This window comes from Gopherus evgoodei, chromosome 5, assembly GCF_007399415.2.
Source record: "Gopherus evgoodei ecotype Sinaloan lineage chromosome 5, rGopEvg1_v1.p, whole genome shotgun sequence".
NCBI lineage: Eukaryota > Metazoa > Chordata > Testudines > Testudinidae > Gopherus > Gopherus evgoodei.
The window spans coordinates 65277434-65303920 of record NC_044326.1 but is presented as its reverse complement, the minus strand read 5'-3'; the positions used below and the strand labels follow the sequence as shown (position 1 = coordinate 65303920).

The following is a 26487-nucleotide window of genomic DNA, read 5'->3' as shown; positions in this document are numbered from 1 at the left end:
ATTTCTTTACACTGAAAAGCATGTATTGAGCTATAGCTAGTAATAGGTAATCAACATGTGATAATATTTTTCTTATATAAACCTCTTCCCGCCCAGTGGGTGACATTCTCACCCCTGCTCCAGTTCCTGAATGCTAGATAAAAAGCCTGGAATAGTATAAAATGGCCTTTAAAGTCCCAAATCTGGCAGGGAAAGAATATTCCCAATGTAGGAGCTAAGGAAGACAGCTGAACCACCCCTCATCAGCTTTGGTGCAAGGGGCATGTAAGTGGTGGGACAGGAACAATCACTGCTGCAGAGATTCTGGGCAGGCCATGAAGGTTACTGTAACTTAAAGTGCCTCTCAGGGATGTTTAAATTGTGCAAGAGGCCACTAAATCCACTTTTTAGCTCCCATCCCTGGCTGAGAGTTCTGTGCTGCACCTCTAAGAGGCACAGCACAGAATCACACCCAGTGTATCTAAAGAGATATTTCATATTGAAATCAGATATGTGGAGAATGAATGTCACTCAGGAGTACAGGTAATTTATATATTATAGCACAAATATTTTAAATGATTTATTAAATAAAAATTAACCTGATTTTTTGAAAAAAGTTTGAGTAGTGTTAAATGCAGGTTTGGACCCAGGCTATAAATAACTTAAGTATTTTAATTATTTAATCTACAGTGATTGTCACAAAAGAGTAAACATTTGTGCATAGTTACCATTCAGTATTATCTGGATTAACTCCTATTATGACTACAGGGAAATAACAGTGGTTCCCTAATTCATTGCTATGTGGTATCTGTGAGCACAGATTGACATTTTAATGACTATACCTATCCTTGACTTATGCCATTTTATAAATAGACTGTACCAGCCTTAAAAGACGTAGCTATAGGAAAATTATTGCAGCACCAACCAACAGTGAAAAGCCATTCCAACAGAGGAGAAATTGTTGACTGGTGGTGCCTGTCATTGCAGTAATATTGATGGATATTTGGGTAATTTAATCCTAACCTTGGTTCTGTGGCTGCGCATGACTTTGTTTGGACTGGCTAAGGAAATAAGCAGAGGAGACCCTGCATTCTGATTGAGGATCATTTTTACAATGATAAATAAGTGAAAGAATGAATAAGTATAGAATTGAACGAATGGATTTTCTTTAGCTATGCATCTAGTAATATTTTGTGATGTTGCATCACATTATGCTTCTTCTGAGTTCTGTATAATATGAGGGATGACACCTCATGATTCATTAACAGAAAGTGTCCTTATTTGACAAAGCTCTGAAGCATGTGATTTGGGTCCTTATTGGGATAAATTCCACCATCACTAACTCTCCTGCAATCCCAAACAAAATAAATGTGCTGCTTGGGTTTATGTCATGCCACAATGTGTCTGAATATCTAGCGGTTGGTACACAGATGGGTGGTCAATGGCCAGAAATTTGGCAGCCAGCAGGAGGAGAAAATGAAATCACAGTAACCAGGGATAAGTAAGATCAACCAGATCAGAACTTGGAAATGGTAACAAAAACCGATTTGGGAAATCACTGCTCTTCCATTTAAAAAAAAATCAATTCTTTGATTTTTCTCGAGTGGTACTTTTGTCTTTTTATTTAAAAAAGTGATTCTGCAGTAATAGAGTTGAGAGAGATTCAGGCAATCAGCTCAGATAGTTTGCTTGTTTTCATGAAGGATGTAAACAAAAGTGAATGGTATAGCTTTGGTAATGACTGTACTGTGCAATTTATAATTCAGCCATATTATTAACTCTTTGCATAGTTTGTTGCTTTCTTTAAAATAAAAAAAAATTGAAACTTTAGCAGATGCTTCATCAACCATTTGACACAGCTGTGGACTCTCAGTCTCTCTTTATTTGTCCATTTATTGGGCATCTATACCTATTACCACTAGGTCCCCTGAATGGGTACATGAATCACTGCTCATTGTTTTTCATTATGCAATTTATGAAATTATGAAATTTAAATTCTGAAAGCTCTTTCCAGAGCAAGACTAATAGGCTAATAGTAGATAATAAGTTGATCATAGGATCTGTTGGGACTATTTTTCTGCTAGTTAAGGTAATATCTTCACAAATCTATGGTCTATTTTGATAAAATGCCCAAAATAGGTCATAGAGCAGCTCTGTAGAAACTGGTATGTGAACAGAGTGGATTAAAGTAGCATTATTATTTGTTTTTTGGTTCATTTTAAAAACTTTTTGTTGAAATGAAATGTTTTGTTTCATTTCATTTCATCTCATGATCTATTTGCTTTTCTTTGGGGTGGGGAGGGGAGATAATTCTGTCTCTGGCCCAATACATATTGTCATTCATAGTGGCAATCCATAGTCACTGGACCAGGAAAAGAAAATGAGAATGACTCCATAGCCTAGTAGCTTGGGCATTCAACTATGATGAGGGAGACCCAAGCTCAAATTCCTACTCCAGTGGCTATTTAATTGTTTATAAAAAGTAGAACAGCTTCAATAGGAAAGATTGAGAAAGTCTTGTACAATAATATACCATAGTCCACTTGATAGGGAACTCACTGAAGAGACAGAAAACCCTTGTTTAAATCCCATCTCCTCATAAGGCAGAAGGGCAGTTGAACTGGGTGAGTTTGCTAACCTCTGGGTTAAAGGTTACAATGCTACTTTTTTCCCTTTCCCCAGCCTGTTTTGTAAATCTAGTCCTCCTTTGCATTTGTCAAAATGCCAAAAATTGAAACGAAACATTTTGTTTCTCAACAATCTGAAACATTTTGATGTTTTTCTCTTTGATTGAAACTATTTGGTGACCTCGACACAAATTCATGAATTTGGGGTCAACCAAAACTGCATTTTTTGCCAAATAAACTGTTTGCTGAAACAGTTTTGTCCAGCTCTGACAATATGCTAGGTGCTTTTCAAACCGAATAGGCACAAGCAGCTCCCAAAAATCAGAGTTAGTTACCTATAGGATGAATAGAAAATGACCTGTGGCAACATCCAGCTGTCAAGAGAAAGGAGTGACTTTGTACAGTGACCGTTTTCCTTATTTTCAGTTTGTCTCAGTCATGTATTTCAGTATGATCTGGCAGATGGTTCTGTGATCAGTTGCTCACTGTTTCCTTTGCATTTTCACACATTTAAAGTTTTGTTTGTATAACTAATTTGGCACCAGTATCATAGGCATTCTAGAGAGTTCATGGACCTTTAAAAAATAACAAAACAAACAAACAAAACTTCCTGTCTGAATGTGGAACAAGTTAGCAAGGATAGGGAGCCAATTGCTGGTCTCAACTTATTGCAGCAGAATGGCATTAACCTTTCACTGGTTATCTTTTTTTTTTTTTTTTAAAGTCCCAGACTATTCTTCAAAAGATTTGTGAAATCTAGTGGCAGTACTACACAGAAAGCTTTAAAGACAAGTTTACCCTTTGAAGCCAATGGCTTCAAACTACACATGGAGGATTAATCTTAATGAGGACACTTCCATGCAGTTAGGTGCAAATATTGATTGATGGTGCACACTAAATTTGCTTCCAGTAACATAAACCATCTTCCGTACTAAACATTGTTGTTCTCCATTAAGGTTAAATAAGGGATTTTGTTAGACAAGAATTCTAAGTTTTCCTTTTTATTTAAATAGTTTTCCTTGGGTGTAAATTTTGTTTCTCTTGTGTTTTCTGAATTGATGAGAATCTGCTGGAAATGAATGCATAATGCTATTTCATTTTTGAATATATAATTGTGAAAACAGGAGGAATAATGCAAGAAACATACCAAATACAATCAGTAAATACAATAAGTACAAAAAAAATGCATGAAATCATTGTGAACCATGTGGTCCTATTAGAAACTGAGACTACTGAATAGTAGGGAAATGTTTGCACAAATATTTGTTTACATTAGAAAGAAAATTTTGATTAATTGTTTTCAGGGCTTTTTTAGGCTCATTCTGTGAAAAGATTTGAGCTGTTCCAGTGTATACACCTGAAAAGAATATTTTCAAGTTTTCAAACTGGAACGTTCTCTGAAAGTGAATTACAAATTATGTATTGGGTTAAAAAATTCACATGGGTTAATTATGTAGGTCATCCAATAAGGGAACTGAAACAATACCTGGAAAATTACAGAGCTAACCAATAGAAAATGCAGGATATTCACGATGAATTATTTGTGAATAATATTCAGAGCAAGAAACCTTCACAGAAGAAATTATGAATAATTTTGAATACCAAATACATTCAAAAATTCATAATTGGTTCTTAGGTAATTCAAGAATATTCGAAAGTGAAAACCATTAAATAAATTAATCATTTCAATATATTGGCTTGTCTCTATTAGAAACACTTAGAAAAATGAGATGCAGCTATGGAAATCATAAAAATAAGTCTCTTGTTTGGAGAATACTTTGATAAGTTGCTTTGTCTAATTGCACAGGAAGCTCTAAAATGAGTTTTATTCAAATTTTTCTACAATGAAACATATTGTACTCTATGCAGTTACATCAAAAGCTTTCAAACACCAGCATTTAAAAAAAAAAAGAAAGCTGACCATGTGGCATTGCTTCAAGGAGATAAGTAGCTGTCTGAAGCATCCAGGTCAAAATAAGCTTATGTATACTTCTGTAGTTTTGCTACAGCTTCTGGATAGTGTTTAAATAAAATATTTTATACTGTACTACCTAAAATGTCTGTTTCATGGTTAATGTGGAAGATTTTTTCCCTGTTTTAATTTGCTTTCCATTTTTGCTGTTCCAATCACATAATATGCATGGGTGCTAGTTTAATTTTAATTGTTTAGGGGTAGGTGTCCCTAGCCTCTGTTTTCCAGAAGCTAGAAATGGCCAACAGGGGATGGATCACTTGATGATTATCTGTTCTGTTCATCCCCTCTGAAACACCTGGCATTGGCCACTGTCAGAATACAGGATACTGGGCTAGATGGACCATTGGTCTGACTCAGCACGGCTGTTCTTATATTCCCCCAAAGGGCAGGTGAGTGGGAGGCAAAATCACAAAGGTGAAAGGTCCATTCCAAGAATCAGATTTGAATTTCACAATTCAGGAATATTTCTTTCTCAGACAGTTTTAAATAAGATAAAAAGATTAAAAAATGTCAATGGTAGTTCTGCTTTAAATGTTTAATCTAAAGCAAAGCAGTCTAATGCAAATCTTACTTATATGCATGTGTACATAGGGTGAGAGGGAGAGAGAAGTATCAGATATATCAGTGATATGTTTTTTTAAATATGAATCATTCTCACGAGGAGAATGTAAGCTTTGTGGTGTCATTTGCATGCTAGACTTCTGAATTTTTCTTCGGGAATAAATAATCAAATTATAACATCATGAAATTTCATCAGTATGTGTTGAAGATGTTTTCTCCTTTTATGGTGTTTAGGAATGAGCTCAAGCTGAAAATTTCACATGTGAATTTCAAATATTCTGAACTTCAAGGCAGCTCATGTGGGCAGTTTTTTTCAGCCTATCTCTAAAATTGATTTTTTTATCTATAAACATTTCTAAGGCATCTGTCTTTCTAGTGTTTGTCAAAAAGATGCTTTGTCATTGCATATTGACAAAACCATGCACCTTAATCATTTTGTGTGGTGAGTAGTTGAGGACCAAAGTAAATTTGCAACTCCTTATTTGGGTCTTGTTAGTTTTGCAAGATCCAAGGCAGACCTGAAGTGGCACTGTTCTACAAATTACAGATCAGGTAGCAACCTATCTTGGAGAAAGCTACAGAAACTCCATTCACCCTTAAGTCCCAGTAAAGTGGTTCTGACAAGTTCTAGAGTGCCTTCTGCTGTTCCAAATCTTGGTATTTTGTTTTATCAGTAGTTTTTATCATAGTGGCTGCTGCATCCTCAGTTAGGCTGGTCTAAGAGAGCATTTTTTGTGTGTTTTTTTAAATAACCACCATTTCCCCACCACCACATATACCTTTAAAATAGCAGTGATTGTGCTTGAAGCCTTCATCACCATAATGGTTCAAACTCCATGCACTCCCTTCAGTGTGATTAAATCTGCCCTCCTCTAATTATACAATGCAGTTCCATTGCATATGGGCCGGAACAGGAGTCTGACAGCCTGTATGTACACACTAGAATTTTTCTGGAGTAGTGGAGACAAGCCCCAGGAGGAAAGAATAGAAGTGTTGGATATGCAAATCTACCAACTAGTGTCCCCATGTAGGGGAAACTGTAGAACTGATGAGGGCTACAATAGCCCTAAGGCTGCAATAATAATTATGGTGGCCTGTGAAGAAAAAAAGAGTTCTAGAACCTTAAGATAAAATAAAATAAATAAATAAATAGATAAAACCTTGATAACCTTGATTATCTAGGCATTACTTATTGTTAAATAAACATAATTACATTAGTATCAAAACTCTCTCAACTGTAATCAGCTCTGCTGTTATAACAGTAAACACCACCAAAATTATGCAAATGTAAGGGTGAACTGAATACAATTTATGAGAAGGAAAAGATTTAAGGCTAGATGGATTTCACCAGTTTGCTTGCTTTTTATTCCTATTAAGCTTTTATTGACACCGTTACAACATTACTTAAAAAAAAATAAATCAGGCATCAGTCTGCAGTTGTATTCTTAAACTGTCAGTGGTCTGTGACTGACTAACTGGCAGCCAACAGCTGAACTGAAGGTTTGCTATAGCTAGCAGGACATAGGGAGAGTTACATTAATTAGTTCCTTGTATAATTAAATATTCATGAAGTGTAATTCAGTCACTGGAGATAAAAATAGTTTTTAAAACAATTTAGTTTTTTCCTGTTTCCTGTCCAGCTTTTAGATCTTTTATTCTTTTTATGGTTTGTCTTTTTATTCATATTCTGTGTCTGTCATTCACACTTGTTCTCTTAAGATTTTCTAGGCCAAACTGTAGGAATTTATAATTTGTAATTAGGGCTGTCAAGTGATTAAAAATTAATCCATTAATCATGCTGTTAAACAATAATAGAATACTATTTATAGAAATATTTTGGATGTTTTCCACATTTTCAAATATATTGTTTTTAATTACAACACAAAATACTTGTACAGTGCTCCCTTTATTTTTATTTTTATTATAACATGTATTTATATATATTTATTTATAACATACAAATAAAATAAATAGTATTTTCCAATTCACTTACTGCAAGTACTGTAGTACAATCTCTTTATCATGAAAGTTAAACTTGCAAATGTAGAATTGTGTACAAAAAAAACAGAATTCAAAAATTATACAATGTAAAACTTTAGAGCCTAGAAGTCCACTCAGTCCTATTTCTTGTTCAGCCAAACAAGTTTGTTTACATTTGCAGGAGCTAATGCTGCCCACTTCTTGTTTACAATCTCACCTGAAAGTGAGAACAGGCTTTCACATGCACTGTTGTAGCCAGCGTTGCAAGATATTTATGTACCAGATTCGCTAAAGATTCATATGTCCCTTCACGCTTCACCCATCATTCCAGAAGACAAGTCTACTCTGATGATGGGTTCTGCTCGATAGCGATCCAAAGCAGAGCAGACCGACACATGTTGATTTTCATCATCTGAGTCGGATGTCACCAGCAGAAGGTTGATTTTCTCTTTTGGTGGTTCAGGTTATGTAGTTTCCACATCGGAGTGTTGCTTTTTCAAGACTTCTGAAACATGCTCCGCACCCCATCCCGATCAGATTTTGGAAAGCACTTCAGATTCTTAAATCTTGGATTGAGTGCTGTAGCTATGTTTAGAAATTTCACATTGGTACCTTCTTTGTGTTTTGTCAAATCTGTAATGAAAGTGTTCTTAAAAAAAACAACATGCTTGTTTGTCTGAGTGATTGGCTAAAGTAGGACTGAGTGGATTTGTTGGCTCTAAAATTTTACATTGTTTTATTTTTAATGCAGTTTTTTGTACATAATTCTACATTTGTAAATTAAACTTTCATGATAGAGATTGCACTACAGCACTTATATTTGGTGAATTGAAAAATATTTTTGTATTTTTGTACAGTGCAAATACTTATAATCAAAAATAAATATAAAGTGAGCACTATACACTGTCTTCTGTGTTCAAATTGAAATCAATATATTAGAAAATGTAGAAGACATCCAAAATATTTAAATAAATGGTATTCTATAGTGCAATTAATTGTGAATAATTTTTTAAAATCACTTGACAGCCCTACATCCTTCACAATTCCCTCATCCTGTGGCTGCCAGATCCATGCCTATGCTGAGCAGCTTCCAATTTATGATTGGCTCTTCACAGCTCCAAGGGCCATTCCAGCAGATAAGGATCAGGCAGACACAGAATGACATTAAACACCCATTCAGCATCAGGAGCCTGGAAAACGGTGGCACAGAAGTTGCTATGGCAGCATCTAGGCCACCAAGGGATTCCCACTATAAGGGGGAAATCCTCCATTGTAAATTCAGTGGAATTAGGCAGTATTTGTGCTAGCAGACTGGTTCAGCAATGCCCAGGTTTAAAGTAGAAAAATAGTTTCAATTTTTGAATTTCTCTAGCTTTAGAATGGAGTTAAATGTGTGCTGTGCATGTACACACACATCCCTTTAAAATGCGCATGTTGGGCATAGTTAAAAAAATATTTAATCTTTCTAACTGTTGAAAAAGGTATTCCTGATTGTAGGCCTGGCCTACACTAGAAAATTAGATCGGTTGAACTACATTGGTCAGGGGTGTGGATTTTCATGAGTGGTGCTGTTAAGCCAATCTAAGTCCCCTAAAACAGTATTAGGTTGATGGAAGAATTCTTTTGTCAGTCTATCTACTTCCTCTTAAGCAGATGAATTACTTATGCTGATGGGAGAGCTTCTCCCATTGGCACTCACAGTGTCTACACTGAAGTGCTACGTCAGCATAGCTGTACCTCTATAGCGTTTAAAGTGTAGACAAGCCCTTAGTAATTGTACTCTCATTAGTAGAATAGGAAATTCCAACTCAAACTGGTAATACCTGACCTACTAATAAAAAAGTATGGATGGATGTGCATCGGTATGTTACATTTTTCTTTATAGCCTGTAGATTAATGATCATTTTGACCATATTAGTGTATGTTTCACTTGAAGGTAAAAGTCAAATGTGCCACAAGTTTTAATTTTTTAAAAAGAATAAACTATTCAAAACTTTAGCTTGTGAGGGATAAAAATGTTACTGGCCTGGGATAAATTTTTCAGAAGTGTTTGTTGCATTGTGACAGGGTGGCTGATCTCCTAAGGAATGGAGGGGCTAGGCTAACCAGCTTTGTATATGAAGGAGGCACACCTGGTTTGGATCAAGATATTCCTCTGTGAAGAGCAGTGGGAAGCTGCAGTGAGGTGGAGGGATGCTTAGGTAGAGCAGAGACTGGTAGAAATGAGCAGGGCCCAAGAGAGTCAGACTTGTGACTAAGATTCTAGTTAAGAAGGGTTGGGAGTAGCCTGCTACAGCAAGAGAGACCCTGACCAAGCAGGGGCACTCTGGAGGCAGATGGCCTGTGTATATGCATTTCCAGAAATGACTTAGTCATCTAAAAGCATAAGTTCCACTGACTTTTACTTATGAAAAGGATCTGGGTTCCTAAGTCACTTAGGTGCTTTTTGAAACTGTTACGCCAGGTTTTTAAATCCCACCCTTGATTAATGCAGCCTGAAAACATAATGAGGTCCAAATCCTGAAGCTTCCGTAGTTTCCTAGGAATTCACCTACAGTAAAAGCATTTTCAGGCTCTAGGCAGTCCTAGAGGACAAGGCTTTTGCTCTGTTGTGGATTGCCCTTACTGTGTTAGTGCAGAACTGTGAGGATACCAAGGTCACACTAGCTTCAGGCAGTGATAAATGCTGAATTATCAGGAACTGAACATTGGGAGAATGTATTTTCCCATCCAAGTTGTCCTTTACTCTGTAACAAGAAAGAAACTTGATTCAAATGAATGCACAACTTAAAATGAAGCTATTCTTCCTCTGAAAAACTCCATCATTGGGTATATAACTGCCTGGTTCTTGGGGTTTCTGCTTTAAAATAGAAATTTGCTGTTAATATCCTGGGAAAATGTTGTGTCAAAGGTTACATTAAACAAAAGACAGATCTAGATTATCTGAAGAATCTGGAGTGATGTTTAATGCAATTTAAAAAAAAAAGCGGATATGTGTCACTGCAGGTCATTTCTGAATATTCTTGTTGAGCTTCTCTGTTGGATATGCAATCTCAGCTAAATGTTTTGAAGAGGATGAATCAAATAAATTGCCCTATTTTCGGTCTTTCTCATCTGTATACAGTTGTGCAGCTCTAGTAGACCTGAAAATTGTTAGAGACAAACTTTTTAAAAAATAAAATGCTTTTGAGGCAGAAAATTGCTTTTCTGCAATGTTGTCTAAATGACAGGATGTGACAGCAAGACAAGAAGTTGCCATTATGTATTGATATTGTAAAACAAACCTTACGTAACAAGGAAGATTGTTTGTTTTGTTTTTCTTTCTTATTAAATTACAAAATATTTAATTGAAACAACACTAAGAATTTGACTTAAACCAACAAAAACAAGGACTGCAATTTAGAACTAAGTCTGAAAGTCCATGCTTTAACCCACCTGCCTTGCCTGTATGTTTCAGGGCAGATAAAGTATGATATGTAAGATTACAAAATGTTTCACCCTTCAGAAGCTCTAAGCACTGTGGGGTGGGTTGAAGAAGAAATGTGAGCCTTAATTCTGTATCTCCTTGATTTTGTTTGTCAAATCCTTAGCTTTGTTTGAAATCACTTGTAGTGTAATAAGAAAAATGTGGCTTATGCCTTTTGATTAGCCCCTTGATTTTTTTTAACATTTTTTTGCATGGTTTAATTTCCTTTTTTTATGGCAGTTTATAAATATAAAATAAAATAAAAGGGAAGAGGAGTGGAAAGGGAAGGAAATGTGTCATTCACATGCTAAGGGAGTTCAGACTCCTTTGAGCCCACTATCACATTAATGGGCCAGTTGAGATTTGCCAGGGTTTTGTGTATTAATCTTTATACACATTCACATACTAAAATTGTTCCTTTGGAACTGTGATGCTATTAGCTGTGAATTTGTGCAATATTAGCAATGTGGATTTCCATATTATGGAACCATAATATCAAAGGGTTATTAAAAATCCATATAAAGTATGGCACATGGAGGTACTTTCTAAGTCTCAATAGCATCGTTGCTTTCTGTTTTTTAAATACCAAAATGGTTGTCTATACTATGAAGAGAAACCCTTTGGCATCTTGTATGAAAAACACAAATAATATTGTATTACACAAATATGCTTAATGTGGCAAAACTGATAAATCTTGGTTTCTGCTGGAGGGCAGGAGAGAGGGTGGGGTTGAGTGTTTTTTGTTTGGATGTTCTTTGTTCATGTGTGGGTTTTTTGTTTTTGTTTTTTGCATTACTGTGATTTAAAAGTATCACATTATAGATATGGACTAAACAAAACAACACAACACATGAATGGTAAGCAATAATGCTTTTCAAATGGCTTTTTACAGCTTCTCCATCTACTTCAGGCACCAAGATGGGGGATGACACCTGTCCTTTCCAGCATAAAGTGTCTTCCTACTTTAGTTAGTATTTTCTACCTATGTGGATAAACCCCCAATGGCCAGTGCATCCAGTGGGGTATTGAAGGAAGACAGTTAAGGTTACATAATTATGTGAAACTGAGTCATTTTGGTTCTCATAGGGATTATGAAATCTTATAGTTATGGCTTATGTGGCTTTGCATGCTTTGGGTCAGATAATCATCTAGTATGAACTGGAGTAATGGAATTACTTGGGTTAGTTTACAACAGCTGAGGATCTGGTTCTTTGAGTCACAAATTAAGCCTAAAACTCAAAGCAAAAATATATTGAGTTGAATATAGTTTTGTGACAAAACCAGCCCTGCCCCCATTTCTCTATCTCTGCTTTGAGATGAGAGGACAAGGAAAAATGTACCTGAATGCCAGGGCTCTCAAACAGGTCCCACATTCCACTTAAATTTCTCCTTATAGAATCCTCTTTCCTCAAAAATCCATGCTTCATTGGATGGAGGAGATAAGGCAATGGGGTTCTACCTCCCTCCCTTTACGTTTTTCAGGTAGTGTTGGGTTGTTCCACTAGCCCTTCCTCGCTCTGGAAAGTGGCAGATTTTTTTGCCCCATTTTTCATGGAAGATTAACTAGTAGGTCCTTCCTGAACATCCTCCATATCCAGGATTTTATGGCAGGGCAAGTGAACTTCCCATCCCCATATAATTAGCAAAGGCAAGACAGGGCAAGTTCTTCTGGTCTAATTTGCCACTGGATCTGGGAGGTCTCCTAGTGCACTTGGCTATTGAGAAATCATACTAAAACTGTTATGTAAACTATTTCCTGATAGTGCACTGCATTCAGGGGTATCTCAGCCCCAGAGTGATAACAGTGCAATTACAGCATTAAGAACTAAAGGAACCTTTCCATTTCCACTGGAAACAGGAAGGTTGCCTGCCATCAAAGAAGGTGTTGGGATATAGTTTCATCTCCAAAATCCTGTCAGGCTGGCCCACTGAAGGAACTGGATGACCAAACTCAACCATCTTCCTACTCCTGAAGAACTGGGAGGGAGGAACAGGTGATTGGTTTCCCTCTGAAGATACCACTACTCTTACTTCTGCACTCCAGCAAATAGGTTAGAAAAAGGTGAGCTTTGGGGATTGGTTGAAGCTGGCAGAGGGCTTAGCCAATTCAGCCCTTACGCAATAATGACGTACTGCAATGAAGCAAAGGCCTTGTTCTTTCAGACTGCACACAGTCTGAGAATGATTTTACCAGTAGGTAAATCACTAAGAAATTATTAGAGCATCACAGTTTGAATCCCCCGGGGTTTTGAGGCTGTGTAAATCTTTGGTGGAATTTAAAAGCCTCGGGTAACAGTTTCAAAATAACCTATGTGACACAGATATATAAGTCCAGTTTTCAAAAGTGAAAATCAATGGAGCTTGGGGTCCTGAGTGCCTAAATCACTTCTGAAAATGGGACGTGGGTACTTTGACAATTTTACCCCAGGCCAGTAACCCTTTTATCGCTAATGAGCTAACGTTTGTGAATAGTCTATTATGTTTTTTAAAAAATTAAAACACATGGCACTTTAGCCCTCTATGCTGGAACATACACTAAGAAGATGTTAAAATTATTCTTAATATACAGGCCAAAAAGGAAAACATAACATACAAATATGCATCCATACATACTTTTTGTTGGTAGGCCAGATATTACCAGTGTGAGCAGGAATTTCCTATACTATTGAAGAAAGTACACTACTAAGATCCATAATACATTTTCAACAGGAAGTTGAAATACGTATTTTTAACTATGCACATCATGTATATGGGCAGTAGAGACCTAGAGTAGCTGTGTGGGAAGCCACCAGTCTGGGCCCAGTAAGCTAGTATAGGAAGAGTTGCAGGGCCAGAGTGAGGCCAGTTCCTTGCTAGAGCTGGAAGAGTGTGGATGGTGTGTGGTTGACTGAGGGAGCTGCAGGACACTGGATGAGATAATACTGCCAGAAGCCAGGGAGCAGTGAGAAGGAGCCCTGAGCTGGTTACTGGGACAAGGCCCTGAGGTAAGGGTGAAGACAGCTCAGGACCACAGGGAAGTGGCCCAGGGTATTAGAGCAGCAGCACGACTTAGATAACTGGACACAGAGGACAGCTGCTATGTACAGGGTGCCTGGGCTGTGACCTGGAGTAGTGGGCAGGCTTGGGTCCCCCCCAACCCTCAGTAACCACTGGGGGGAAGTGGTCTGGAAATTGAGGCACCTTAGAGAGGGGGATTGAACTGTAGCAGCCCTGATGGAGAGACATGCCTGGAAAAGCGCTAAGAGGGCGAAGACTTTGTCACAGGGAGGGAGCCCTGGGGCACTGCTCTATCCCGGAGCAGGGACAAATGGTGGGGGATATTACAGAGGGCACTGAGAGACACCCCTGTTGGACTTGTACCCAGAAGGGGTTTTGCTTTGCTTTTATCACACAGACTAACTGTGTGAGACTTGGCTGGAGGGATGAGTCACTGAAGAATCATCATGAAGAGAAAGAGAGAGTGCAGACACATGTAGCTGGGCACAGAGGCACTCGCAGGAGGTGAGTGCAACCCCATTATAGGCAACCTTATAGCTGTCTCCAGAGTTTGTTCCTGGGGGAATCCCCTTTAGCAGGAACCAGGGCTTCTATGGCCCCATTTATGTTGCTCTAATTCTTTTACACAATGTAAAGAGGCCAGAGTTGTGTGAGGATTTCACCCAATGACTTTGTCCTTATTCTAACCCATGTGAGAGAAGAATCAGGCTTATTGTTTTTAACTGCAACAGAGTGACACATGCATTTTCATATGTTAAAGAAGCTTTTTTAAACTAGAAAAAAATGGTTCTTAAAGTGATAGTGCCTGTGTGTATTCTGCATGTGGATATGTATGCGCCTGAGTCTGGAATTCTATTTACAAGCATCATCCATTGGCCTGCACGTGTGATGTAGCTCTGCTCATGCTCCCAACTGAGGGCATAAAGTGTGGTGTAGGCCAATGCCTCTCCAGTTCCTTCTCACCGCTGCACGCTCTGAGTCGGTATCTTTGGTACCTCCGTTCCTTTCTACTACATCATTGCAGTAAAGATATTGTATATAGTTAGTTTTAGTAATTTTGTAGTTTTTGTAATATAGTCTAGCATGGTATAGTTACATAATGTTTTCCCTCCTTTTCTTCACTGCCCAGGGACATTTTCCCCCTGAGAAATCTGTGATTATAGCCAGGGTCCGAAAATTCAAAAACTGTTTCCTGCCCTTGCTGCTTTTCTGTCAGTAATAAACATTAGTGCTGCCTCTACTGACGGGGTGAGGCTCACATCTGTCGAGTGCCGCATCTGCTGCTCTTTTCCCTTCAGAACTTGTGAGGGTTGGGAACTGAGACTTAAAAAAAAATCGGATGGAGAAGGCCATGAGGCCCCAATCAGACCATGCACCGAAGTCCAGAATATTTCATAAGCAGTGTCTGTTGGCCCACACATGCACTGTAGCTCTCCTTATGCTCCAAACTGAGGGCATAAAGGCTGGAATGGGCTGATGCCTCCCCAGTTTTCCTTATTACCCCAGTCCAAACAATCCACAGCAAAAGGGATCGAGGGTGGGCAATGGAATACAGATAGCAACTACACATCTCGAAGAACCTCCATTTCTTCTTTGAATGATGGTCTCTATGTGCATTCCACAAATAAGAGATTAACAAGCAATAGGGACAGCAAAAGGTATCTCCCTGATCCTAGGACTGTCACTCTGCCATATTTCCAGTTTCTGCTTTAAGCAAATTTCAGAAAAAATTCATAATGGAAACGACTATGTAATTGAAGTATAGGGTCACTACGGCTGTCTCGCTAATTCATTTGAAAAACATATATTTACATCATCCCAACTCATATGCTAATATATGCAATTTTAAAAGGATTTTTTTTTGTTTCACTTTACATTGATAAATACACTATTGTGTTAAAATGGCTGTAGAATTACTGTAAAATGGCATACAGCAGATGGGTTCCATCATCATTGCACAGTGAGGCTCTGAGCATCAGCTATTCTAGAACTGCTTTTGCCTCTTGCTGACACTCTGCACTGGCTCAAGGTTGCTGATTCTTTTCTTGCTTCCCTGTATTTCATGTTGGTGCAAAACCCTCCATTATTTTCAGTTTGTGCTGGGCCTAGATTTTGCCTCTGCCTGTTAACCCCTGCCCACAGCAGGAACAAAAGAAAGCATGTTGTTATAAATATTGCTTCCGCACTGTGAAATTTCTGTTGCAATGTAAAGTACAGTGTCAGGGCTGCCTTAGAAGCACTGGTATGCTATATGTGACTCTCCCATACTTTGGGTATCACTAACCTGTAGGATTTTTCCTTTACCCTACACAAATACTAATTTAAATGTTTTTAAATTGTTTTGGCTAAATCAAGCTACTCTAGTAGCTATTGCAGAGTCTTCTTCAATAATTTTTCAGTGGTAAACCATATTCTTCATGGCATTTACTAGTAGGATGCACAGCCAAGGAACTTCTTATTGCAGATACTCATGTGCCGTTAGAGGTTTAATAATACCAATATACAAAAGTCTGAGCTCAAAGAATATGTGCAGTTAAGTGTTAACAAAATTTATTGGAGAAATGGATTAACAGTGCTTTGATGTATTTACCTAAAAGACATAATGAGCGTAATAAAATAAAAATCTTTTTGCTCAATTAAATTACATTACACTTGTTTTATTTCATTTTAAACAAATCAGTATTATCTTTTTCACATACTCAGATTGTTATGCTCATCTTATTTTGCTGCTTAAAAGGGAATTATAATTTAAAAATATATTGTTTTAAATAAAATTAAATAGAATATTAGAACTCTGTGATGGAGAGCCAATTAGCCAGTCACATTCCTTTCCTGCACCTTCTCCTCAGTCATGAGACCCCTATGCTAAGCTGTGTAAAATATTCTTTTAGCAGCAGCTGGGTCTTAAGTTTCCACAAGCAATTATAGGGATGTCTTCAATTGTCAAATGCCTGTGCTGCTGATGGGTTGTCTTGGCTTCTTTGTCTTTATGCATGCCATTGGCAAGATTCTCTGGTTTGCTAAGGCCACTGTATGCAGCTTACACAGCACAAAGTGGTTTTAAACCAGCATGAGATTCCCAGTGGAAAAATCTATGACTATTCATTGAAGCAGGGACTTGAACTTGATCTCCTGCTTTCCAGGGCATACCCTAACCATCCAGTTATAGAATTAGTTAGCAGCTATCTCCCCCCCAATGACTAATGAATTATGTATACAAAGAGGAACAGCTTCAGCAGGAGAGATTCAGAGACACTCACCCCTAGAACACCTAGTAGCTTAGAGGTTAGGCTGCTGATGTGGGAGACCTGGGTTTTAGTCCCTGCTCCAAATCAAACAGAGTGGGGATTTGAAAATAGTTCTCCCCCATCCCATGTGATTGTCCTAATCACTGGGCTACCAGAGCTGGCACTGCAGGTGAGGTGAATGCTTACTTTGAGAAGGATGCTCACTGAGCAGCTTGGGTGTGTCAGGATTTAAGTGGTTTTGTACATGACCATCAGCAGACACTTAGGCACCTCCATTGTTAGCTGGCAGCTGGGCACAGGTTTTTAGGATCACATTGGTGCCTCAATGTTAAACTTAGCTACCTTAAGTGGTAGGTGCCTAAGTCCCTTTATAGTTCTAGCCCAGTTTCATTAATGTGCATTGTAATAATAAATGGAGTTTAGTAAATTCATCTTCAGTGCAATTTACAACCATTAAATAACACTGCTCTAAAGCCAAAATGCTTCTGAAATACATGTAGTCCAACTTTACTAATTCTGGGTCACTGAGAACGAAAATGATGCTTAAAATTGTTGATTGGCTCTAGTTTTCAAGATATGCTATTGGGTCAGTATATACGACCCTTGACTTGGGAATGGCGGAGGATAAGTGAGTTATAAAGGGAAGGGATCTCAATTTAAACCAGAAATGACTAAAATACATCTTTGACTGGATCTATGACTAAATCTATGACTGGGTTTGGACAGTACTTGCTTTTTAGGCAAAACAATGAATGATGCAATTTGAAGCTGGTATTGCGTCATACATGATATGAATTGCATCATGTTATTCCTAGAAGTCATGGATGATGCAATCATAACAAAGCTTACATCACTCTGCTGAACAAATTGCCCTATATCAGCTCTAGAAATCATACAATGTAGTGCTCTCTTATTTGTCAGTGTTTGATTTTGCAAAGGGACACATTTCTGTTTATCCAAAGTGAGCAGAGATGCCTCGTACTTGTGTGAACAGTGCAGATAACTTCTGCTATGTTTGTGGTGAAGTGACTTTTGCATCACAAAAGCGCAGTATAACCGCTATGGTTAAGAGAGCCTATCACCTTTATTTTGGTTGCAAAATTGGAGATCAGGACAAGAGGTGGGCCCCACACATATGCTGCAACACTTGTGCAACAAATCTTCGCCAGTGGTTGAACAGGAAAAGGAAATCTATGCTTTTTGCAGTGCCAATGATTTGGAGAGAGCCAAGAGATCATCCCAGCAATTGTTACTTCTGCATGGTGCCTCCAGTTGGGAAGGGCGTGTCAAAGAAGAACAAGTGGACTGTGCATTACCCAACATTCCATTAGCTATACGCCCAGTACCCCACGGAGAAGGACTGCCGGTTCCTGATGCACCAGAATCATTCTCACTTGAGTCAGACGAGGAAGAGGATGAAACTTCTGGTCCTGAACCATCAATGTCACAAGACCCACATTTTCTCCCATCCTCCTCCTCTGAACCACACCTCATAACACCAGGTGAACTGAATGACCTTGTCAGGGATTTGAAACTACCCAACAGTAAGGCAGAGCTGTTGGGCTCCAGACTACAGCAGTGGAATCTCCTGGCAGGCTATCGGCAAATGGAACCCATCAATGCTTGCAGACTATTGCTGGACAGTGACAAGAGATGCTCCATTTAAAGAATACAAGAGACAAGCCAAGAAGCGCCGAGTAGACACTGAATAGGACTAAACTATGTACATAATAGTTTTTTGCCTTTTATTTCATAATAAATTTTATTTATATAACCCTTTTGCTGATTTTTCAAGTGTTACATAAACAGGACAGGTGAAATATTATCATGTAAAGCAACCATAAACACATGAAAAGACCTAGGTTTACAATTTATGATTAAAACTCTACTATCTACACCATATACATAGACATAAAATGTAAAAACTTAAATATCTTAGAAACAGTAGCCAATCAGTTGTTTTAATTGTCATATTTGAATTCAGCACATCAAAATACATAATAAATATCACATTTTATCTCTAAAGCAGACGACTTCTCAAAAATTGTAGACCAGTGTAATTAATCATCAGAATACTCTAGCAAGCTCAGGGAGTACTAGAGTTCAAATTTCACAGGAGGGGACACTGGGGCAGAGAAGTTAAGTTTTCCTAAACTGTCAAAGCAAAGTTTAGAATTAGATTAATAGATTGCAAGGCCAGAAGCAGGCATTATGGTCATCTAATCTAACGTCCTATAAAACTTTCCCAAAATAATTCTTCTTTGAACTAGAGCCTATCTTTAAAAATCCAATGTTGATTTAAAATTGCCAGTGATTACAATTTTCCACAACTCTTAGTAAATTACTCCACAGGTTAATTACACTGGCTCTTAAAAGTTTGTCTGAATGTGTCTAGCTTCAGCTTCCAGCCATTGGATCTTGTTGTACCCTTGTTGTACCCTTGCCTGCTATATTGAAAAATTCTCTATTATCAAATATTGTTCCCCATGTAGGTACTTATAGACTTTGATCAAGTTGCCCCTTAACCTTCTCTCTCTTAAGCTAAATAGATTGAGCTCTTTGAATCTATCACAATAAGGCATATTTTCTAATACTTTCATCGTTCTCGTGGATCTTCTCTGAACCCTCTCCAGTTTAGCAACATCCATCTTGAACTGTGGAAACCACAACTGGATAGAGAATTCCAGCTGGGGTTACACCAGTGCAAAATACAGAGGTAAAATAACCCATTTACTCCTTGAGATTCCCCTGTTTTTACATTCAAGAATGGCATTAACCCTTTTGGCCACAGCATTGCTCTGGGATCGCATGTTCAGCTGATTATCCATCCTCCTCCTCAAATCTTTTTCCCAGGATAGAGTCCCCCATCCTGTAAGTATGGCCTACATTCTTTGTTTCTAGGTATATACATTTACATTTAGCCATAGTAAAATGCATATTGTTTGCTTGTGCCCAGCTTACCAAGTGATCCAGATTGCTTTGAATCAGTGACATCCTCTTCATTATTTTCCACTCCCCCAATTTTTGTGTCATCTGCAAACTTTCAGTGATTATTTTATGTTTCTTCCAGGTTGTTGATAAAAATGCTAAATAGCATAGACACAAGAACTAATACCTAGAGGATCCACTAGAAATGCACACACTTTCGATGATTATTACCCATTTTCAATTACACTTTCAGACCTATCATTTAGCTAATTTTAATCCATTTAATTGTGCATGTTAATTTTATATTATTCTAGGTTTTTAATCAAAATGTTGTGTGGTACCAAGTCAAATGTCTTGCAGAAGTCTAAGTATGTTATAGCAGTGCTGTTACATTTATCAACCAAACTTATAACCGCATCAAAACAAGATATTGTTAGTTTGACAGATCTATTTTCCATAAACCCCTGTTGGTTGGCATTAATTATATTACCCTCTTTTAATTTTTTTTTAAATTGAGCCCTGTATGAGCTGCTCGGTTATTTTTGCATGGGATCATTGTCAGCCTGACATGCCTATAATTATCCAGGTTATCCCATTTACCCTTTGAAAATATTGTCATGTCATTAGCTTTCTTCCAGTCTTCTGAGCTACTCCAGTGCTCCAACAGTTATTTAAAATCCATGTCAATGGTCCAGCAAGCTCCTTAGCCACCTCTTTTAATACTCTCAGATGCTGATTAATGGGACCTGCTGATTTAAAAATGCCTAACCTGTTGTCGTCATGCAGCTTTTTTCCCCTGCACACTGTAGAGCTAACAGAGCTGGTCATCCTGTTCCCTAGTGTGATTTGGTGGTCTAGCAGACACCAAATAGTATCAGTGTTAGAACATAAGCATTCAGTGTCATTATCGTCCAAGTGATGTGGAAACAGGTAATGCAATTTTTAAGTGTCTCACTCCCTCTCCTTTTGCCCACTTGATCCTTCCTCAGTAGGTTATAACTATGATTTTACATTCTATTCATGCAAAACATCCCTCCATGTGTCAGTACTACCAGCTAGACTGAATTTATTCTTATAAGTGAGACATTACGATTTATTTTGTTTGTTACCCAGGCTCCTGGCATTGGTGCATAGGCAGTTAAGAAATCAGTTAAAAAGGCATTTTTAAAAAAAGACAATATTGTTAACCAACTGTAGCTAGAGTTGTCATAGTATCTTTGCCCAATCTGAACCTTAGAGTCCAAAAGTTGGGGTACCAGCATGAATTCCCCTAAGCTTAATTACCAGCTTAGATCTGGTACACTGCCACCACCCAAAAATATATAGTGTTTTGGGGCACTCTGGTCCCCCCAAAAACCTTCCTTGGGGACCCCAAGACCCAACTTCCTTGAGTCTTACAACACAGGGGAATAAACCATTTCCCTCCCCTTCTCTTCCCCTCCAGGTTTCCTCCCTGGGCTCCTTGAGAGAGAGACAGATTCAAGCTCAGTGAATCTAAAACAAAGGGATTCCACCCTTCTCCCCTCCCTGTTAAGTACAGACTCAATTCCCTTGAGCCTCAACAAGGGGAAAAAATCAAACAGGTCTTAAAAAGCAAAACTTTTAATAAAAGAAAGAAAAAAAGTTAGTTATCTCTGCAATTTTGATGGTAAAAGTTACAGGGTCTTACAGCTTATAGACACTAGAAAGAAGCCTCCCCCCCAGCAAAAATACAATTTAAAATACTTCCAGCAAACTACACATTTGCAAATACAGAAAACAATCAAAAGACTATAACCACCTACTCTACTAAATATTCACTATTTTGAATATATAAGAGACTGTAGCAGGGAGATTGGCAAGAAACCTGGTTGCACATCTAGTCCCTTCCAGGACCCAGAGAGAACAAAGCAAAACTCAAAAAAACACAAAGGCTTCCCTCCACTGAGATTTGAAAGAATCTTATTTCCTGATTGGTCCTCTGGTCAGGTGTCCGGTTCACTATTTGTTAACCCTTTACAGGTAAAAGAGACATTAACCCTTGACTATCTGTTTATGACAAGAGTACAGCTCCCAATCCTGTACTCAGACATGAGGCCGTGTCACTCTGTTTCAGACAGATTCATCCTGGTATCAGCCCTAGGAATAGCATGTTTCCCCCATTCATGGAGAGCTGGAGGCCTAGCTTGACATCTAGTGCAGGCTAGAGCAATCCTTAAGGCTGCCCTTAATTGTGGCCCCTGCTGCTATAGCCCCTGTGAGCTTTGTATCAGAGGTGAATAATTTGAGATTAATTGAAAAGAGAATTTATTTTCCCCCTTGGAGAGGAAGCCTTTTCCAATGATTAGGGCACTAGATTGGGATTTGAGAGACCTGGAAATTCCTTTTCCTACTTGTTTTTTAAAGTTAATATTACACTTATCCTGTGCATTCCTGTGATGGTGAGCACTCACTACCATTGCCTCTAGTGGTCAGGCAGAATATGCAGGTTGTCTTCCTGCTGGACATCCCCTTTTTTTTTTTTTTTTTTTTTTTACTATAACTACACTCTGTGATGGTGTTTCTGTTTTTACTCCTTAGACCTCCAGCTGGGTCAAGCAACTCAGTCCACCCCTTTCGGGGTATGCACACACACAAAAAAGTACAGTACTGGGGCAGTCTTCAGATGCCAGCAAGGACTTCAGGGCTTTCTCCTTACATCAGGTCTTGGGGTCTAGGGCCTTCCCCCCCCGAGTTCCATGCCAAGGAACTAACATTGTCCCCTCTTTAGGGCTTGGTAAGGTACTCCAAGCCTACCCTCTCCAGCAGGCTCAACTCCAGGGCCCAAAGGTCCCACAGCAGGCACCCTGGAAGCCTTGGGTTCCTGACTTTGAGGCAGTCCACATGCAGGGCTGCTCTGAAGAGACTTGGAAGCACCCTGGAAGCCCTTGGATCTCTGGCCTCAGGGCAGTCCACGCGGCAGGCTAACCTAGGCTCCCTAGCAGCAAACCAAGCAAGTTGGCAGGAAACCCGGCAAAGTTCCATCAGAACCTGCTTTTCTTCAGAAGTTAGTTGAATCCAAGATGTTTCTGTGAAATAGTCTGATTTTGACAAATCTGCATTTTCCAATGAAAGCCTTGATTAATCTGAATATTCCGAACCAGCTCCAGTTCCTTTTAAAAAAAAAATGGTTTCTGGAATAAGAACATAAGGGGATGGTGCAATTACACACCGCCTCGACAGGGTCTTCAAACAACATCTCTGTCTAAGATCTAATTGTGCATATTCTAATCCACAAGGAGCTTTCTCTTTTTCTGGCAGGTTTGGAGCATTTCAAGTTCCACTTTGGATTAGAGAATACATAGCTAATTGAGAAATCACATACAATCTCAATTCACTGGAGCCTAGAGGTATTCAACAATAACCTGATGCAAGAGGCCGGGTTCCCTGACTTTGAGAATTGAGGGCACTCCGCTTCTCTCAGGATCAGACACTTAAATGAGGAGGGGATGTCTAGAACATGAATATGAAGGACCACTAATAACTCCGTATTTATGGTTGAGCAGAGCTTTCCACTTAGCATTCGTAAAAGCCTTAAGTTACTAATACTGGTATGCTTACCAGTAGCTGGCATGCATGACTCTAATATGCCTGCTACAAATTGAAAACAAACATTGACTGAAGAACCAAACAGTTTTTTGCCTCAGTAATTGCACGTACTGTGGGAAAGAATATATATGTACCAAATCGAACTCTGTTAAATGAGGGTCAGCAGCCATAAGCATTTTATTGTAGTAGCTCATCCCTGCAGCAGAAGAATATTTTAACCAACAGGAGCACCAAAAATTCAATGATATTCCCATTATTGCAATTCAGTTTGTCAATAAAGAATATAACCTGACATGTCTCACTGTGAAGAAAAGTGGAATCACCTAGCTAAAAACTTTGCATCACATAATATTAATAAACCTGAACATCTATTAAACCCAAATGTGATAGGACAATTACCTTTAGAAGACATTAGTATTCATTACACCGAAAACATTAGTTTTTTCAGATAGCTGCAGGTAAAATTCATATAGCACAATATAGTTCACCAGAGACATTCCATATATTATATAATATTATAAATTTCTATGCATTTCTTGCTCTCTATTTTGCCCTAGTAACTTCTTCTACAAAGCACTGTTGTAGCTGAAGAAGGGTTCTGAATTTATCTTTTATACAGTTTAAATCCCTTTAAAATATGTTACTTAGCAGATACATTTTGAGATAAAAACTACATTTATAGTTAATCCCCTTGCATACCAAGTTGTTGGTTTTAATGATAACCCTATCACTCTTAAAGCAATCTCTGCAATGCACTGAATGGTTTTATTTGCCATTTTCTTCAGTAGTAATTTCCTCTATGTGGCATTTAGCTTATTCAGTTTATTTTAAGATAGCCATTCAACTCTGACTGCATTGTGGTATCCTTTTTCTTTCCCAGAGCATTTGCTGAACATTTGTTCTGGTTGCTTGGGCAAAGGAATGGGAGATAGGAGTGGTAAGTTCTATTCTTTTTCCTACCACTAATTTGGTGTGTGACCTTGAGGAAATCACTTAATCTCACTGTGCTTTTAGCTTTAGCATCTGTAAAATGGGAATAATACTCACCAGAGTAAGCCAAGTTATTAATTACAAATGACTTATAAGACAAATGTAACCCTTTCTTCTGTTTGCAGCATATTTACAATGGATGTTGGTGTCTGTGAAAATATTAATTGGCCAGATTCTAAACTCTGCCCAATGTGTTCTAGGTGCAGCCTGTGCTGATGAGAGAGAGAGTGTGAAAAGAGCCATCTGTCACCCTCTAAACATGAGGATGCTTCTCTGTCAACGTTTTCCTCAACATTGTTTACAGCAGCTTCAGTGCTGCTCTAAACTATGTTGACTAGCTATGTTTCCTAGGTGCCAGAAATCACTTGTGCATGGTCATAGTCCAGCCATGACTCCCAAGCTTGAGGGTGATGGCAGAAGAGAAGAATTTTTCAGTTCTATGCTACTCTTGAATTCCCTTACACAGGGAATCTTAGCTGTGCTGTTAAATTGATATAAAGCCCTTTTGAACGGCCAAAGCAGCACAAATGGACCAGGTCAGGATGAAAAAAATGACCCATATTATGTTAGTATTTGCTAAATACTGAACAATTTCAGCTTCTGGGGTATTTGTCAACCATTCAAATAGCCTGTTTGTTTTTTTGTGGTTTATGTTTGGTTACTTAAGAGGCATGGTTTGTTTTCTGCTACTTTGTTGGATGATGAAAACTCTTTTTAAAAGTAGAAGAATAATTGAAACACATTATGAATTGTGTACTCTATTGTTCATAGGCAACTAATCAGTCACACAAATAAAACCAGCTCTGCTACTTTGATATTCATAGATGAAAAGCACTATATGTGTATATATATATACATACACACATACACAAAGTATTAGTAGTATAGTACTAGTATTTTTTTTTCCATTTTAATATATGAGCATAGCACTGGCTACAAAATGGCAGCTCTTTTTCAGTTTGTCTTCTAAGGTCAGATCAATTTTCAACAAAGGTAAGGTGTTGTGGGGAAATTTGTTCTTAGATGCAGTACTAAAAAAGTGAAGTGTTACTTCCAAAAGTGTCCAAATGTACATAGTGCCATTAAAAAACCTATATGTTCTTTATGAGTGAACCCAAGACTGTCATTTGGTAAGTGCTATTGTGGTATGGTGCTGATATTACTCACCTGATCTAGGAAACCTGAGCAAGCCACAAACACAATCAGATAGTTGGAATGCAATTTTTAAAAAGATAATTAAATAGAACATTAAACATGGGCATAGTTCTGCTGAAGACAACATTGATAAGTTAAATAAAATATTGCATTTCATTCTACTGATTGTTTCTTTGAGGGTTGATGTACAGTTGGTACTAAAACTTTTTTGTGTAATATATATTTAAATTAATGGTTAATAAAGGATGCCAAAAGTAACTGCAATAGAAATTGTCATCATCTCTTTATCCAAAGAACACGTACGGCAAGAGTAAATGTTTCCCCAAATTTTGTCATTAATATGTGCCTGAACTCCGACCTCCACCCTTCCAAGTTATAGCAAAGTTCCACACCGTTGATTGGAAACAGTGCAATCAGTTAGGATTGTAAAAGATGAAGTCTTGTGCCTTCAGTTAGTATATCGGATAATAAGAGCCCTGTGACACTTTCTGTAAGAGGAGGGTGTTGCAATTGTGTTCTAGCCCAACATTTTCCTCCCCACCAACAATCCCCAAAAGAAGCAAGGACATCTCATTAATTAATTGTTTTTCTGATATATTTGTTAATGTACTTTTAGATCTGAAACATAGCAATTGCTATACTGAATCAGCCCAGTGGCTCATGTAGTCCAATTTTCTATCTCTGACACAGGCCATTATCGGATACTTTAGGGGAAATGGCAAGAAACTCTACAGTCGATAATTAAGGAATGAACTGTCCACAGAGGAAATTTCCTCCTGATCCCTGATAGTGGTTGATTTATGTCATTAATCACAAGGATTTTGTCATCTTTTGAGAGAGAAACAAAATTCCTGCATCTCATTTCTCCCTTGCATCCAAGATCAACTTTGCATGTGGAGAACAGGGGGAACATCAGGGAGCTGCCTGATTGGGTACTGTTCCAGCACTAGTTAGGGCAGCTACTGTAAGTTAGAGCTTGTTTGTTTGTTTTAAAGATAGGCACTACATTTTCTA

At 38.1% G+C, this 26487-nt stretch overlaps 1 protein-coding gene across 12 annotated transcripts in view; it reads left to right on the top strand.

Annotated features, from left to right (window-relative positions):
- The window catches only part of TENM3 (teneurin transmembrane protein 3), a 2266571-nt gene that overhangs the window by 994521 nt on the left and 1245563 nt on the right, over positions 1 to 26487 (top strand). The window lies entirely within an intron of this gene.